The following is a 19,167-nucleotide window of genomic DNA, read 5'->3' as shown; positions in this document are numbered from 1 at the left end:
CTGCTCTGAGCCCAACCAGGGGCTGCGCCTAGGGATTGGGCCTGCCCTCTGCCACCCGGGAGCAGGCCTAAGCCAGCAGGTCGTTATCTCCCGAGGGACCCCAGACTGCAAGAGGGCACAGGCCAGGCTGAGGGACACCCCCTCCCCCCCGAGTGCACAAATTTTTGTGCACTAGGTCTCTAGTATATATATATAAGAGGCTAATATGTAAAGTGTTTCTAGGGAGTTTGACTGGGAGACTGGGAGTTCAATCACTCACTATGGTGTGTGCTGACCGCCAGGGGGTGGCACAGAATGAAGGAAGGCCCCAGCCGACAGCCAGAAGACCCCGATCAGCCCTAATCGCTGGCCAGACCTAGGGACCCTTCCCATGCATGCATTCCCTGCACAGGGCCTGTAGTTTATATATATAAGAGGCTAATATGTTAAGTGTACCTCCACCCAATGGACCTGTCACTATGACGCGCACTGACCACCAGGGTGCAGATACTCAATGCAGGAGCTGCCAAGACACACACTGGTCATTTATACAGAAAGTGCAGTGCAGACCTGACGCCAACAAAACAACGCTCAGCTTCCCCCAAGTGGGACACAAGCCCCGCCACCACCCCGGAGTGACACCCCACCAAATCTTAGCCAATGCTGCCATGGCGTAATATGGGGCCACAGCACAGCCCAGCACAGTCTGGAAACAGTTGCTGTGCGAGCTGGGTAATGACGTCATACAGCAATGCTCGGCTTTCTCTCCCTAGTTCATGTCCTTTTAGCACTGAAAAATAGTCCATTGTCTGGATGGACCACAGTCTATTTATTTACCTACTGCAGGACATCTTGGTTGCTTCCAAGTTTTGACAATTAGAAATAAAGCTATTGTAAACATCCACAAACAGATTTTTGCATATGCATTCAAAACTGCTTTAGATAATATCAAGGAGCATAATTGCTGAGCCTTTTGGTAAGCATATGTTGGAGTTTTGTAAGAAACCAGCAAACTGTCTTCTAAAGTGGCTGTACCATTTCACATTCCCACCAGCAACGAATGAGAGTTTTCTGTTGCTCCACATCCTTGTCAGCATTTGGTGTTGTCAGTGTTTTTGGATTTTAGCTGTTCTAATAGGGGTGCAGTGGTATCTTATTGTTGGTTTAATTTGCATTTCCCTCTTAACATATGATGTGGAACATCTCTAGGTAATCTCTCCAGGTAACAGGAGAATTTTGAGTGGACATTGCTGGTCAAAGACAGGAATGATGGTTCTTTTGGTTGAGATAGAAATCAGGATTCTGATGAAACAGATAGTGATTGGAGGGCCCATGCTGCCCCAGACAGCTTTTATGACCATCCACCCAGAAGAAGTTTGATATCTTTGGAGACAAGTGTTGAGATCATTATGATCCAGACCCACATCATGATGGGTATTGAGATGAGTATCATGACAGCCCACACAAGGATGTGGGTTGACATGGGGGCTGAGATCACTATGACAACTGAGGCAGCAGAGACTATGACAGAGGCTATGATTCTAGGACAGACAGTAGTAGAGGAGCATTTGGTAGGGGGCACTATAGGGATGGTGACTACAGAGGAGCGGGGCACGCTATGAAGACAAACAGAGATATTACAAACAGAGATGATTATAGATGTGACAGAGGTTCATCCCAAAGACCCAAACTGACTCCAAGGCCTCAGAGTATTCATAAGGAAGATGATTCTTCTGCTAGCACCTCACAATCCATCAGTCAGCCTCTCTCTGTGGAGGGACAAAGCCTGTTGACACAGCTGCTAGAGAACAAGAAGCAGAGGAGCAGCTATGGAAGGACAGGAGACAGTGCAGTATGAGCTGGATGAGTCAAACTAGAACATCAGCCTCAGAGAGACACCCACGCTGGCAAAGTGAAGGAACTCAGGAACCAACTGGATGATAGAAAACAGGAAGTGAGTCACCACAGACTGGACCTCAGTCATATCTGGCAAAAATGCAGGAAGGAGAGAGAGTGAAAAGTCTCTGGAAAATGAAACACTCACTTAGGAGGAAGACTGTCACTCTCCAACTTCTAAGTCTCCAAAACCTGAACTGAACAGCCTCTGAAGGTAATGCTAGTCCCTCCACCCTGAATGGCTGCAGCAATCTTGGGGAAGAAGAACAAAGTTGGAGGGATCACAATACTGAATATCAAACTATACTACAATGCTATCCCCCTCACCAAAGGAGAACGCTTAGAAATCTAGCACTCAGAAGAAACCAAGATGAGGTGCCCAGATGAGGCCCAGCTGTGAAGCAATGCAAGCTGCTGTGGGGCCTTGTGCCTTCTTTTGGAAGTTCTGGGTCTCTCTGACCCAGCTGCAGTTTGTTAGGTAATTTTCAGATTGCAAAGGGCTAGGCCTTTCATATGCAAAAGCCTCTGCCCACAGCTTGGGTGGGGCAGGGTCTCAGGGGATCAACAGGGCGAAGCAGACAGCTATGGCTGATCCTCAGCCCTACCCTAAGAGGCCCTGGGTCTCAGTGTCCCGGTAATCACTGCAAGCACGTCTGAGAGAAAGCCGCCCTCGAGTTCCAACCGATGCCAGACAGTCCAGTTTCTCCCCGTATGAGTCTGGGTCCCCAAAGACTCGCCCGGAACTGGAGTTCAGAGCAGTCAGGAGCTTGAGACTCCCTCCTGATTGAAAAAGACAACCGTGTCCTCAGTTGCCAGTCCTTTCCATGTGCGCCTCCGTACCTCTGTACTTTACTTCCGCACCTCCTCTGAGTCTCAGTGTGCTTTTCTCTTTCCTTCTAGTGCTTTTCTCTTTCCTTCTAGTAGAATTTCCACTCAGCCAGCCTTCCTGTGGTTCTGGATGATGTCCATTTTGTCTTTTAGTTGTATTTTTGAATTGGTTGTGTGAGGCAGCAATTTCCGGTGTTTACCTATGCCGCCATCTTGGTTTCTCCTAGCACTCATTTTTTATTAAAAAAAAAACAACAAAACTCTCAGCAAAGTGGGAATAGAGGGAATATACCTCCACATAATAAAGGGCATATACAACAAACCTGCAGCCAACATGATACTCAATGGACAAAAAACTAACAATGTTTCTCTTAAGAACAGGAACAAGACAGGGATGTCTGCTTTCACCACTCTTTTTTAAAAAATTGATTTCAGAGAGAAAGGGGGCTGCGGGGGAGAGATAGAAACATCAATGATGAGAGAGAATAATTGATTGGCTACCTCCTGCACAACCTGTACTGAGGATCGAGCTTGCAACCTGGGCATGTGTCCTTGACTGAAATCGAACCCGGGACTCTTCAGTCTGCAGGCCAACACTCTATTCACTGAGCTAAACTGGCTAGGGCTTCACCATTCTTATTCAACATAGTACTGGAAGTCATAGGCCCTGCAATCAGACAAGAAGAAGAAGAAAAAAAGGCATCCAAATTGGAAAGGAAGAAGTAAAACTGTCATTATTCACAGATGACATGATATTGTACATAGAAAACCCTAAAGATTCTGCCAAAAAACTGCTAGAACTAATAAATGAATTCAGTAAAGTAGCAGGATACAAAATTAGCATCCAAAAATCAATGACATGTTTATACAATGAACTCTCAGAAAAAGAAACTTAAAAAAAAAATCCTATTTACTATTGCAGCAAAACAATGATACCTAGGAATGAACTGAACCAAGGAGGTGCCCGGGGTGAGCATCTCCATGCACAGGTGATCTCTCCAGACCAGGAGCAGCTGGAGGAGAATGAGGTGCTGCAGCCTGCAGTTGGCCATCTGGAGACCTCCAACATTGCCCTGGCCTTCATCTGTAGACAGCTCCAAAGGAGGCTGCCCCTGAGAGCAGTCAGCCTCAACCTAGGCCCCTCCTGGAAACACCTAGAAACCCCAGAGCCCGGGCAGCAGAGCCTCCAGGCTGCAGCTGGCTCAGATAAGAACACCTTGTGTCCCAGAGAATCCAGGAGTCCTGCCAAAGTGGCACCAAGTGGCAGGTGGAAACCCAGGTGAAAGCCAGGAGGAGGAAGAGAGAGACACAGAGGGGCAGTAGCCCCCCAGCTCGCAGCCTGAGCCAGAGGAGCACCTGACTTTCTGGAACCGCCCCTGCCGGCTCAACTCTGGGCCCCTGGGGGAGAGAGCGTCACCACCACTCCACATGGCCCCTTGTGGAGGTCCAGGAGGGAGGCCGCCTTCCGGGGCCCCTACTTCTCTACAGAGCCCCTCTGCTCCCCAGTGAATCTGACAGTGACCTAGAGCCTGTGGGGGCAGGAATCCAGTGTCTCCAGAAACTGTCCCAAGAGCGGAAGGGGGCCATGCAGCTGATGAGAGTGCTAACATGACTGTTTATCTCCTTCGAGGCTGAGGACAGTGCCCTTCAAGTCACGCCCTCCTCCCAAGCATCTTCCATCCTGAGCACCTGTCCCAGCATCCTCTTCTTCCTCCTCTCCTCCTCCTTCATGTGTGTATTTGGAGACACCCACACGGCTGATGCCCAGCAGAGTGGGAAGCCTGCCATCTTCCTACCAGCTTGGACCTGAGCTGCTGAAAGCACTGACCCACCACCTTTCAGCTTCTCGGCTTCTGGGGAAAGGCTCTGGTGTCCTCGCTCCCCCTGTCTGGAGCGCAGTGAGGGGCACAAAGGGAGCTCTGTCCCACAGGAAGTGAGCCTTATTTGACCGCCATGCCCCCAAACCTGGGATCTGTGCCTCCCCTCCAGTTCCTGGAAGGAAATCCTTAAGGAGTTGGCAGTGCCCCTGGGCCACTGCTAACAAGGACCTGACTAACAAGGCCCAAGTGGGGGCTGCTTGTGGCTTCTGTCTCCTGCTCTGACCACATCTGAGCCTGGCAGAGACCACCTGCCACAGCCCAAGAGTGACTCCGGGACACCTGGGAGTGGAGGGGGATTATTCATCCTACTCCCCTTTTGGGTTTGAAATGCACTCCACACTTGAGCCTTGTGGTTGCCTTTTTTGCAATGTGAAGTGCAGGCTTCGGAAGGTATTTGAGAGCTCTGAGCTGTGCACCCAGGAGCAGGGTGGGCTAGGAGTCACCTCCTGTGTTGCCAGTGCCCAGGCTATTGGGAACCAGCTCCTGTGCCTGCTCCAAAGGAAAGGGTGGGAGAGATTTCCAGGCTCTGAGACTCCAGGCCCATGAGTACCTATTTATGTTCCCAGCACCTGGCACTGTGGGTGGCAGGGAGGAGTAGCATTGCTCTGTTAGCAATTTCTGCCCTTTGTAAATTATTTAAGAAATTTGCCTTATCATTTTTTTAAATATATTTTATTGATTTTTTACAGAGAGGAAGGGAGAGAGATAGAGAGTCAGAAACATTGATGAGAGAGAAACATCGATCAGCTGCCTCCTGCACATCTTCCACTGGGGATATGCCCACAACCCAGGTACATGCCCTTGACCGGAATCGAACCTGGGACCTTTCAGTCCGCAGGCCGACGCTCCATCCACTGAGCCAAACCGGTTTCTGCTGCCTTATCATTTTATTAGAAAGAAATCAGTGTGTAACTTCCCTCTATAACATTGCTTTTCCATAATAAAGACTCTCTTTCTGATAGACTGACAAATCTCAGAGGGAAGGCTGGGAAGTGAGGAAATAACTAGGGAACTTATATGCATACTAGAGGCCTGGTGCATGAAATTTGTGTACTTGTGAGAGTCTCTCAGCCTGGCCTGCGCCCTCTCACAGTCTGGGAACCCTCAGGGGGTGTCCAGGGAACGGGCCTAAGCCTTCAGTTGGACATCTTTAGTGCTGCCACAGAGGTGGGAGAGGCTCCCGTCACTGCCACTGCCAGCCATGAGCCTGGCTTCTGGCTGAATGGTGCTCCCCCTGTGGGAGTGCACCGACCACAGGGGCAGCTCCTGTGTTGAGCATCTGGCCCCTGGTGGTCAGTGCGCATCATAGCGACCAGTCATTCCACTGTTCAGTCAATTTGCATATTAGCTTTTTATTACATAAGATATGCATAACCCATGAACACAGACAATAGTGTGGTGAGGCCCTGACTGGTTTGGCTCAGTGGATAGAGCATCAGCCTGCAGACTGAAAGGTCCCAGGTTCAATTCTGGTCAAGGGCATGTTCCTTGGTTGCGGGCACATCCCCAGTAAGAGGTGTGCAGAAGGCAGCTGATCGATATTTCTCTCTCATCGATGTTTCTAACTCTCTATCCCTCTCCTTTCCTGTCTGTAAAGAATCAATAAAATGTATTTTTTTAAAAATAGTGTGGTGAGGGCTGGGGGGGTTTTCCCGGTGGAGAAGGAGAGAGAGAGATAGAAACATCAATGATGAGAGAAAATCATTGATCGGCTGCCTCCTGCACATCCCAACTAGAGATCCAGCCCAAAACCCAGGCATGTGTCCTGACTGGGAATTAAATCATGACCTCCTGGTTCATAGGTCAACGCTCAACCACTGAACCACACCGGCTGGGCAAAGATAAAATTTTTTTAAAAGAATGAATAGGAGAGTTCAACAATATAACCATATACAAAATATACCAAAACTAATTATTTTCTTGATGTACCAGCAGTAAGTCTATGGAAAATAATGAAATATAGATTCTCATTTATCTTTTTTTTTTTTAAAAAAAGAAAGAAATAGAGAAAGATACAAACAAATGGAAACATATGCCATGTTCATGGATTGAAAAAATAACATTAAAATATCCATACAGCCCGAAGCAATCTATAGATTCAATGTAATTTCTATTAAAATACCACTGGCATATTTCCACAGATCTAGAACAAATATTCCAATAATGTATATTGAATCCCCCCCCAAAAATACCCTGAATAGCTGCAGCAATCTCGAGAAGAAGAATAAAGTTGGAGGGATCACAATACAGAATATCAGACTATACTACAAGGCCATTGTAATCAAAACAGCCTAGTACTGGCACAAGAACAGACATGTAGCTCAATAAAACAGAGAGCCTAGAAGCGACCCACGCCATTATGCTCAATTAATATTTAACAAAGGAGGGAAGAGTATACAATAGAGTAAAGATAGTCTCTTTAATAAGTGGTGTTGGGAAAATTGGACAGGTACATGCAAAAAAAATGCAACTAGACTACCAACTTACACCACACACAAAAATAAACTCAAAAGGATAAAAGACTTAAAAATGTAAGTTGTGAAACCATAAAATTCCTAGAAGAAAACATAGGCAATAAAATCTCAGATATCTTAGGTACTAGAATTTTTGCCAATACATTTCCTAGGGCAAGAAAAACAAAAGGAAAAATAAAGAAATGGAACTACATCAAACTAAAATGCTTCTGCATAGAAAAAGAAACCATCTTCAAATGCAAACGGAACCCACCTTATGGGAGAACATGTTGGCCAATGATACATCTGATAAGGGGTTAATCTCCAAAATATATAAAAAACTCATACAATTCAACTAGAGGAAGACAAACAATCCAATTAAAAAATGGGCAATGGACCTGGAAACAGCCCAAGTGCCCATTAGTAGATGAGTGGATAAAAAAGCTGTGATATATTTGCATAATGGAATAATATTCAGCTGTAAAGAAAAAAAAGAGGGTACTCTTAACCTTTGCCACAGCATGGATGGACCTGGAGAGTATTATGCTAAGTGCAATAAGCCAGTCAGAGAAAGACAAATATCACATGATCCCACTTATATGTGGAATCTAATGAACAAAATAGAACAAGAGACATGGAAGCATGACACAGACTGACAGATCTCAGAGGGAAGGAGGAAGGCATGAAGGGCAGAGAATAACCAAAGAATTTATATGCATATATATATAATTTATGAACACAGATAATAGTGAGGTGAAGGCCTGGTATGGGGTGGGAATGGGCAGAGGGGGCAAAGGGGAGAAAATGGGGGACATCTCTAATACCCTCAACAGTAAAAATAAAGCCTGGCTAGTATGCTCAGTGGTTGAGCACCCATCTATTAACCAGGAGGTCATGGTTCTATTCCTGGTAGGGCATATGCCTGGGTTGCAGGCTCATCCCCAGTAGGGGGCATGCAGTAGGCAGTGGATCAATGATTCTCTCTCATCATTGATGTTTCTATCTCTCTCCCTCCCCCTTTTAAAAAATTAAAAAGAAAAAAAAAAAACAAATTTTTTTAAGGAGAATGCTTGGGTGAAGTAGAGTTCTCACCATCCTGCTTCATCTTGGAGTTCAGACAGAGCAGCAATCCCCTAGAAGATGTGTGTGTGTGTGGGGGGGGGGGGGCAGGTTACAGGCAGGGGAAGCATTTCTAGCGCAACCATCTAGGAAGGACCAGCAAGGAAAAATGAAAATAAAGTGGGTGAGGTGAATGTCTCTTAAGGCCAAAGGAAAAACTCCAGTCATAGTCCTGAAGATGGAGGAAGCAGACCATTGGAAGGAGTCAGATAGAAAAGATGACATAAAAAAATCAAGACTCTTGATCTGTACCTGAGCCAAAGAAACCTAAAGAAAATCCAGCCTCAAGTTTCAGTTCTGCAAACAAGTATGTGGCTCTCTCCATTATGGTGAAGATAGAACTGAGGGAGAAGGTTACACTGAATTGACCTCTACACCCTCTGCTTTCCCTTAGTTTCTCTCTACCCTGGAACATTTGAGAGCAAATGAAACCTCTATCTAGACAAGATAAAATAAAACTCACTATCTCCTAAGAAAAAAAGGAAAAATAATGGGTCAACCCACCAAGATGACTTAACAAATCTGGAATTGAAAGACTTCTGTGACTTGGGACTTTCTGTTTTAAAGCAGAGCAAGTCCTGGGAAAACGGGGCTATGCTTGTCATCTTTTGTGGTACAATAGACCAGAGATCTGTGTGTCAAAAATAAGCCCTAGGTTTCCTTGCAGTCTCTGATTTGTGGCATTTCTCTTCCTGACTCCAACATAGCCCCAACCTCACTCACTGCCTGCTCCTCTGTCCTGTGAGCACATGGGCTTGGCCGTGGACCAAGACCCTCTCTAGGCTATGGCCCATAATGCTTTTAGAACTCTGCCCTAGGATTCTGTATTAAAAGTGAGGGAAAAATACATAGTTCTATATCTATATGGGAAGATAGAAGGAACGCTTTTTCCTTTTTGAGCAGCTTCAAAGAGAAATAATTTACATACCATACAATCCACCTATTTAAAGTGTACACTTTGACTGTTTTTAATATATTGACAGATATGTGCAACCAGGAGACAGACTTTTAAATGTCATCTTTTATGTCTTTTGAATTAGAAACCATGATATTATATGAACTACGACAATGTAAATAGATAAATAAATAAATAAAATTAACAACAGAAAAGTTGCTATTGCCCTTGTGATCTAGCATACAATTGGGTTGGATACATGTGAACTGATTCAGTGTTTTCCACTTGTATCATACATTTATGCAATTCTTCAGCAAACATTTTATTTTATTACTAGTGGCCCAATGCATGAATTCTCGCACATTGAAAATATATCAATTAGAAGAAATATTTTAATATCGCTATTTGCCCTTTCTCTATAATAGGAGTATCAAGCAAATTCATGATCGACAATGACAAATCAAAACACATGCGTGTGATTGGCGCTAGTGAGAGCTTTATATGTATTGAGCATGTGTGAGTCAACTTAGACTTTTATATTTATAGAATAAACTTGCTTAATTAGACCTGCTTTCTGATTTCGCTAAACTTTTTCCAGCCCAGTGAAGCACCCCAACTTCTCTTTCAGGTAATTGTCAGCAACACAGAAGTAAATATCAACACGAAACAGATTATTATTGTAGATCATGCAGGGAGAACAAAGGGTAAAATATTTAACTGCAGCAGTGTTTGACTATATTCTGCGCAGTAAGAAAACATGAAATCATTTTCAAGGTCCACCATTTCTTACTTCGTTTCAGTCAGGTCAAGTTTCTAAGCTTTCTAAATCTGTTTTTCTGGCTAATAGGAAAAGAAAATAGGATTCCATGGAGTCTCCTATCTACCTACTCCAGGACTTCTGTGGGGATCAAATGAGATGAGGCATGGGAAAATGCTTCACAGACATTTGGTCAAAGTGTGAAATGTTTGCACCTGGCTATAAAGCAAGTTGTGTTCCTGGGCTGAAGAACCTCCAAGGAGGCTAGTTGTTAGGGAGAGGACGCCGGGCATTGCTACATGACGTCATTACCCAGCTCACACAGCAACCATTTCTGGGCTGGGCTGGGCTGTGGGCAGCGTTTTGTGTCTTGGGGTCTTGGCAGCATTGGCTGCGATTTGGTGGGGTGTCACTCTAGGGTGGTGGCGGGGCCTGTGTCCCACTTGGGGGAAGCTGAGTGTTGCTTTGTGGGCACCAGGTCTGTGGTGCCATTTCTCTGTGTGCAACACAGCAGCTCCTGCATTGAGCATTTGCCCCCTGGTGGTCAGTGCACATCATACCAACTGGTCAGATGGTCAGAGATTTAGCATATTAGCCTTTTATATATATAGGTTATTTTTTAATCCTCACCCAAGAACATGCTTATTGATTTCAGAGAGAGGGGAATGGAGAAAGAGAGAAGAGAAAGAGAGAGAGAGATGAGAGACAAATATTGATCTATTGCCTCCTGTACTTACCATGAAAGGGGATCAAACCCGGAACCTTTTGGTATACTGGGTAATGCTTCAACCAACTGAGCCACACTGGCTAGGGCCAATTCTTTAACAAATATTTTAAATGCCTACGCTATGACTGACCTGCTAGGCACTATGATTTCATACTCGGGAACATACAGTGTTCATTTTATATGTTTTTAGAAAATTGGTAGCTCCTTGGCAGAACTTTGATCTTTTGGAATTCGGTTCCCTCAGGTAGGTGGGGACACATATTTAGCGCTTATGGGATAGATGCAATGAAAATAGCATAGGGCCCAAGGCACAGAACTCCTCAGTGTTTTCACTGGTCAGGCACCTTTTGTTAACAACCATCAGATGATGGAGGAGGGTTCCTCTAAAACTATGTCTTAGGATACAGGTCTTCCCCTTCTTGCCTTCCAGGGACCCTGCCTCTCTGCAGAGCATTGATTTCAGCATAGACGAAGGTTAGCATTTTCAGGCTCTTGTCATCAATATGGCATCCCAGGATAGCACTGTGTGCATGACAGTGTTCACACATTTAGTCTCATAAGTCCCTCCAACTTGACATAAGTTAGACTTTTTATTTCATTTTAAATATGTTTTTATAGAGAGGAAGGAAGGGGGAAAGAGAGATAGAAACATTGATTAGAGAGAAACATCTATTGCCTGCCTCCTGCACACCCCCTACTAGGGACTGAACCCGCAACTCGGGCGTGTGCCCTGACCTGGAATTGAACTGTGGTTCTTGGGTCAACACTCAATCACTGAGTCACTCCAGCCAGGCTTGATGCCTGTACACCAATAATGCTGCAAGTTCGATTCCAGTCAGGGCACATACCTAGGTTTTGGGTTCGATCTCCCATTAGTAGGTAACCAATTAATGTTTCTCTCTCTTGTCTTCCCTTCCTCCCTTCCTCTCTCTCTAAAGTCAATAAACATATCTTCAGATGAGGATTAAAAAACAATAATAATTAATAAATAAATAAAATAGCTGTGATTAAAAAAAAAATAGAGAGAAAGAAAATCCTGGACCAGAATACAGTAATTCACTCATTCAACAAACAATCTTGACTATCATATCAATTATATGGCTCTGGGGATGATAGATACTACCCTTGCCCTCAAGAAGCTCACAGCTCTTGCATCTTGGCCACTGACATGCCATCCAGGCTGAAGCAGACCCGGGAACTTTGGGGCCACATAATCCACGGCCACGGCTGCATAGGAAAACACAGGAAGCACCTGGGGTGGCTGAGGTCATGCTGGTGGCTTGGATCATCACATGATCAACTAGATAAATATTACCCAGGTTACTTTGGGAAAGTTGCTGTGAGGCATTACCACTTAAGGAGGAACCAGAGCTTTTGTACAACTGTCAACGTTGACAAACTGTGGATCTTGGTCATTAAGCAGCCATGGGTAAGTGCTACAGAAAACAAGACTGTAGCTGCTCCTATCATTGATGTGGTACGATTAAGCTACTACAAAATTCTGGGGAAGGAAGGGCTCCCAAAGCAGCCTGTCATTGTGAAGGCCAAATTCTTCAGCAGAAGAGCTGAGGAGAAGATGAAGGGTGTTGGTGGGGCCTGTGTCCTGGTAGCTTGAAGCTACATGGAGGGAAATTCATTAAAATGTTCACAAGTGAAAGACCAAAAAAGGAACCTCACAGTTAAGTCTGGGAGACATACAAATATAATGGTGACCAAATACAATGGTAAAGTATCAGGATGGAGTGTTTCAACTAGGCCAATATTGAAAGTGACAGTGGCCTATCAATAAAGAGAAAGATTCAGTCACATATCCTTCATTTCTTACATAAACTTAATCTCAGGCTGACCAAAGAGTAGGCAAGCAAAGGTTTATATTTATAGATATCTTTATCTTTTTCCTCAGGGCTGAAGCATTACACATGAAATGACTGTACCCACTGAGTTTGGAGGAGAGAACACCGGCCCACAATGCCTTGTGATTAGTCAGGCTAGATTTAGGTTCTCACAAAGGTAATTGGATGGCAGTTCACCCACCTTCCCAAGTGCTGTCATTCGCAGATGTCCCCATTCTCAGGCACTGTCAATAGCACAGCTATGAGTTATTATCACGGGATGCCTGCTGCTCCCGCCCTGGTCCCGCCAGATCAAACACGCTGGCCACAGAGGCAACTGGCCATAGATTCTGAGCCTTGTTCACCTTGAAATTTGGCACAGTGTCTGCAGCACACCCGTTATTGATTCACAGCGGTGTGTGGACACAGCTTGCCGGCTCCACACTGGGGCCTGATGTCCTACTCGTTAGCCCTATTGTCCCTCTGTTCCCCGCAGTACTCATCCAGGTGACAGGTGAGCCACCTCTGTGCAATCTCCTAACTTATATTAAGCATTTACCTATTTGGTGGCTGCTTTTAACCATGCTTAACCAAACGTTCTTGATAGCAGAGTACAGAGCTGTGTGATCCACACACTGCTTGGCCATGGGAGTGCGAGTGGGGGCGTTGCTGAAGAACAACAATGTGTGATTGAGTATTATCATTAGCACTAACTAACCATTCATCATCTCTGGTGTTTCTCCCAAGTTTTATTCCTGAATCACTGTCTGTATGCTCATGCCCGGTCCAAAGATGAAATGGGGTTCCCAGAAGAGCAGGCAGAATGACCATTTGGGCGACCTAAAAAAGTTGGCTTTCTCCCTCTCAGAGTTCTTGCCTTTGCCACCAAATCTCACCAGTGCTCCACAGCTGGAGCAGCCACTGGTGTTACTCCACTCCTCTCTGAGCCTGACCACCCAGGGGCCTGGCCCCCAATGGGCATGCGAGTGCAGGACCAGCCTCCCCACACGGCAGTTGTATCCTGAGATTTGTTAACGTAAAAAACCATTGAAACCTGTAAAGAATTTTTGTGAGTTTATTTGAGCCAAACTGTCAGCATATGCCGGGAAGCAGAATGGCGGGTTACATCTGTATTTATACATTGCAATCAATGGAGGGACGGACGTAAGTGGGTTACATGAAATTCATTGGTGATAGATTAAGGAGGTGGGATAAAGCAAAGCGGGGGTGGGGGGATCCTCTGGGATTGTAAAAAGTAAAATGATGGACACATACTTAGGTGGGTGCAAGAAAAATTAACATGATAATGAAGGAATTTGTGGTATCTGTCCTGGAACCCAGCACATTTGGTTGTGCCCCAGGGGCTCCAGAAAAAGAAGAGTTACAAGTTACCCAGACACTTCAAGGGTATAGTACCATAGATACAAAAAGACAGAGAGGCTCAGTTAAGGCAAAGGTTGACCTCGTCAGTGAAGATACCGGCCTAGGATGTAATTGCCCACCATAACTGCTTTTAGTTAAAGTTTAATTTCAGACCATCCTTTGTGGTTACTTTAGGTCTCTGAGTTTGCAAGACTGCCATGCAGGCCTCTCCTGAGCTTGTCAGGTCAGCATGTGGCCCCTTTCGTCCACAGATTCAGCAAGAAACTTGACACTAGTTTTCTGCTCTGCTCCACCATCAGGCTGGGCAGAGGGGAGAGCTGGTGGGTCAACAGTGAGTTGCCTTTCAGGACTAAGAGCACTACATAGTGTCCACCGTTTTCCCGAATCTCCCATTTTTCTGCCACATCTCCTCACTCATCTCTCCTCACTCTGCCTGCCTGGAGGGGAAGCCCTGTGGACAGCGGTGTCCTAAGTGCCAGGTGCCTATCTTTGGGGGTCATCCTGGGTCCACTCCACAGACTCTGTGAGGCCTCAGGCCGAGTGGCCGTGCTGCTTCTTAGCTACAAAGTGGAACGTGGAAGCCAGTGAGGTTCTGGCTGAGGAGCTGCTGTGTGGCGCCCTCTCTCCTGGCACCTTGCCTTGCACCTTCAAGTGGTGGCCAGCTGTCTTACCAGTCTGGCACTATCAGCTTGATTCACACAGCGGGCACTTCCTAATGGTTTCTTTATTCCACACTTGCTCCCTCTCAGCCCATTCTCCCCACAGCCCCCAAGGCTATTGGTTTACAGCACAAACTGGACGGTGTCCTTCCCCCTCTTAAGGCTTCTCTTTGCTGAGAACAAATTCCAAACTCCTTGCAGAGACCCACAGGATCACACCTGAGCTGACCCCCGCTGACCCTTCCCCCCAGACTCACCCCTACCCTTCTTCCCTGTGTTCTGCTCAGCCACACTGAGCCTAGCTTGGTTCCCCTGTACTGGGTTCCTCCTTGTCCTGGGGCCTTGGGACTTGCTAGTCCCTCTGTCCGCAGCTTCCTCTTCACTCAGGGCTCGGCCCAGATGCCACTTCCTCAGTGGCCTTCCTCTGACCTTCCTGCACTTTCACAGGCTTTTCTGTCTCAGATATTTGTGGGCACTGTCCCAGGATTCAAAAGGTGGCTTTAGGCCTGCTTGACAGCTAGACACGGGACCGGGCCCTGGCTCATAGGCCCCATGACAAGACAGGCTCAGTGACAGCCCATAAGAGGTCATTCTGAAATACACTCTCGTTTCCCGATCTGAAATCCCCTCAGACTGAGAGGAAGAGAAGATCCATCCCTGGGTTGGGGGACCAACCATCCCCGTGTGCGCGGGACTGAGGGGGCCTCACCAGATGTAAGATCTTTATATCTAAAACTAAGAAAGACCAGGAAAACCGAGACAAGTTGGTTACAGTTACCTATGACCCCAGATGTCTTGAGAAGGTGCAACAGTTGGCCTGAAATCCAACAGAATCACTGTTGCCCACTGGGTTTTGTTTGTTTTAGCTTTGACCAGGTCATATGTATAGGAGGATTTTATAGGAAAACACCTTGAAGTACACACACACACACACACACACACACACACACAACTTAGAAGCAAATATGCCACCCGTCCTGAACACTTAACATGTCTTGGTTCCCAGCCCTTTGCACAGTATCTGTCATATGAACTTGATAAATGTTTGATAAACTATTGAACCAAGTTTAACTGAGTACATTATTGGATCATATCCAAAACCTCAGAAGCAAACAATCTGGAGAAACTGGGCTGTTCCAGAAATTCCTCACAGCAGGAAACAGAGAAAGACTTCATAATCTAAATAAAGCTGGTTACCATTCATTACCTCTGTGACAAAATTGATCCTTAAATAGAGAGGATGGCCTGCCACCTAGTGGTAGCTGTTGCATTGCTCCCTGGTAAACCACAATTAATTCCTGTGCTGGGTGATTTATTAGGCATAGAATCATCAAATGTAAGGGGTTGGAAGAATCCCCATTCTATAACTATATTTCTACCCACTACTATACAGAAGTCGGACAAAAATATTTTAAATAATTTATGAATTCGGCTGGAGCCATCCAGGCTCAGCCACCTGGTGTGCAGATGATAGAATAAAATTGTGACCCCTCACAAAATAATGATGATGATGATAATAATAATAATAATAATAATAATAATAATAATAATAATTTATGAATTCATTTATATTAGAAATCTCATAATGGGTAGAAAAAAGAAAAGTAAAATCTGTGGAATGCTTCCTAAAACTAGGTACTCTATATAGATTTTCCCCCCTCACAACAACCTTGTAATATGGATAGTATTATATCTATTCTTCAAATGATAAAATGGATGATCAGAGAGGTTATGAATTTTCTGTGACATTAAACAAGAAAATAAAAGGGTTTTATGCAATTCTTTCTGGCTCCAAAGAATGAACTCGGGCTGTTACACTGCATTTTGCCAAACATTTAACAAATTGAAATAGGAATTTTTAGGGGTGAAATAGGCAGGTTTAGGGAATTTTTAAAATTAAATGGGTCCATGGAAAAAGCAAAGGCTGCAGAGCTGCAAAAGATTATATTCCCATAAGACAGGAAGTTGGGAAAGGTAACAGTTACAATTCCATAAGATAAGGGAACTGGGAGTAGCTAAAGGCACACATCTACAGAATAAAGGGAAGGAAGAAGAAAGCCCAGAGGGAATAGGAGAACAATGAGGGAAGAGGGCCTCACATGTCCCATGTGAGGTTTTGACCTTTGAGCTCAGCAGTTACTATAGTAACCAAATCAAAGAGGAATAGCGACTAATCAGAGGGGATATCAAGGTATAAAAAACTGCAGCCTTTATAAACCATAGTGGGACTCTTTCCCCCTCCCCATGGGGGAGCCTGTACTTATTCTTCAATAAATTTCCACCTTTACTATACCATCTTTCATCTGTGGTTTCATTCTTCGACTCCAATGGACAAAGAGCCTGGATAAGTCATTCTGCCCAGAGGAATACCACGTGTTCTAGTCCAAAAATCCTTTATCAAAATCACTTTTAAAAATTAACTTTATTGCAGTATAGTTTGCAAACAATATAACAATGTTTTTAAAACATTTTAATAGGAAATTACAGATATTTTACCTCTTTCCCAACTGCAGTACAATATCAAAGTCAGGAAATTAATATTGGTACAGTGTAGACACCTACACATTGAAAATTCATGTAACCACTACCACAATCAAGAGGCAGAAGTGGTCCATCACCACAAAGACCCCCTTTATAGTCACACTGCTCTGTGCTGCGAACTGGAAATGCCTGGGGCACTCCCTGAGGCCTGTACTACTGGTGTGAACCCCATGAAACAGGAATTTTAGGGGAACATAGGCAGGTTTAGGGAATTTTCAGAATTGGAGTCCAGGAAAAAAAACATAGGGATACAGACTGGGAGAAGGTATATTTCCATAAGACAAGGAAGCCAGGTGCAGTTACATTTCCATAAGACAAGGGAACAGCAACAGTTGCATTTACTAAGACAAGGGAACTGGAAGAAGCCAAAAAAGGTCTATATTTACAAAATAAAGAAGGAAGAAAGCCCCGAAGGAATAGGAGGACAATGAGGGAGGAGGGCCTTAGGAGTCACTATAGTAACCAATTCGAAAGGGAATATTGACCAATCAGAGGGGATATCAGGATACAGGAACTACAGCCTTTATAAACCATGGAAACAGGACATCAATGGGACCCTTTCCTCTCCCCACGTGGGAGTCCATTCTGTGGGACTCTTTCCCTGTCCCCATGTGTGAGTCTGTACTTGTTCTTCAATAAATCTCCACCTTTGTTATACTACCTTCTGTCTGTGGATTCAACTCCGGTGGACAAAGCATCTGGGTTCTAGTCCAAAAATTCCGTATCACCCAGACATTTCTTCTCTCAGAACCAGTGTTGTGGTTGAACTGGCCATGTGGTTCTTATTATAAGACACCACAGCTCAGCTGTAACCGGTTTGGCTCAGTGGATAGAGCGTCGGCCTGAGGACTGAAGGGTCCCAGGTTTGATTCCGGTCAAGGGCATGCACCCTGGTTGCGGGCACATCCCCAGTGGGGGGTGTGCAGGAGGCAGCTAATCAATGTTTCCCTCTCATTGATGTTTCTAACTCTCTATCTCTCTCCCTTCCTCTCTGTAAAAAATCAATAAAAAATATATTTAAAAAAAAAAAAAAAGACACCACAGCTCAGCAAAAACCATCAGGAAACTTTGAAAAGACAAGGCTTATTACTCACTAGCCCTGGAGGCCACAAGGCAAACCCAGGGCCACAGGTCATGGAGAGATGTTGCAGAAGACCAAAGAAAAACCAAGCAACACTTTAAAGAAATGGAGGGACATTGTTTAAAATGCTAGCGGACTCAGGGAATAACTTTCCAAATCTGAGTACCTAAACATGCAGGGGCTTCTTTTTGTATCTCCCTGTGGTCTTTGTCCCACAAATATGGATTATGCTTCCGGTCCTTTTCACGGGCCTTGCAAGAAGATGTTGGGGGTCTCCAGGCCGTATCTGATGGTTTGGCCTGGCACCAGCGTTAATAACCCTCCCTCTGGGGCAGTGCACTGTTCACAGTTGTATGGCCATGTAACAGGTTCTGCAAGACCAGTTTCTGGGAAGGAACAGTGACATTCCTGATAACTTAATTATAGGTTATCAGGAATGTACACTGGGCTTGCTGGCATGGATTCCAATTGCTAGCCCCCCAAATATCAGGGTTACATTGGAATTGGCCCTTGTTAGCCTTCTCATTCCCTGCCCCCCACCTTGTCCCACAAGCTTCTCTTAGCCTTGTGGCACAATGACTACGGGATGTTATGGTGAACATGGATGATGACTACTCTTAACTACTACCAGCTGAAAAGGGACAATGACAGAGGGATTAGCATCCCGTTTCTTCCTCTCAGAGGGGTTTGTAGGGAATTCTTCTGGTTTGTAGGACCATCTGAAGTTTAAAGGCATTCCCGTCCAGTTTGCAGGCAGGCAGAGGTAAGCCGCGGTCCCACACACATAGAATGTTCCTGCAGGGGGGCACCAGGGGTGGGCTGCCTTCACCTGGGAGTGGTGGATCCAGGTGTTCAGTACTGAAACCTTGAGAGCTGTGGGGGTGGTTAATATGACTGGATAGGGTCCCTTCCAGGTAGGCTTGAGGGGCTCCTTCTTCCAATCCTTTACCCAAACCTGGTCTCCAGGTTTATAAGGATGTATGGCTGTTCCTAGAGAGATGGGTAGTCAGTCAGTAACCCACCTATAGACCTCAAAGACAGTTTTTCCAAGTCCTTGTAGTTGTTTCTGGATTTCTAAGTTCCCTATTTCCCTTTGGCTGAATTAAGGGAGGGGGTCTACACTATAGAATTTCAAAG

At 45.2% G+C, this 19,167-nt stretch overlaps 3 pseudogenes; all 3 read left to right on the top strand.

Moving 5' to 3' along the window:
- The first annotated feature begins 657 nt into the window (after nt 1–657).
- Nucleotides 658–8,549, top strand: LOC118675610 (annotated as a pseudogene).
- On the top strand, nt 3,633–4,338 carry LOC118677520 (annotated as a pseudogene).
- A 3,153-nt stretch (nt 8,550–11,702) lies between the features above and the next one.
- On the top strand, nt 11,703–12,149 carry LOC118677736 (annotated as a pseudogene).
- Nucleotides 12,150–19,167: the final 7,018 nt, after the last annotated feature.

The sequence above is a fragment of the Myotis myotis genome, unplaced genomic scaffold, assembly GCF_014108235.1.
Source record: "Myotis myotis isolate mMyoMyo1 unplaced genomic scaffold, mMyoMyo1.p scaffold_m19_p_2, whole genome shotgun sequence".
In the NCBI taxonomy this organism is placed as follows: Eukaryota; Metazoa; Chordata; class Mammalia; order Chiroptera; family Vespertilionidae; genus Myotis; species Myotis myotis.
The sequence above is the reverse complement of the archived record's forward strand: the minus strand, read 5'-3'. Positions and strand labels throughout refer to the sequence as shown.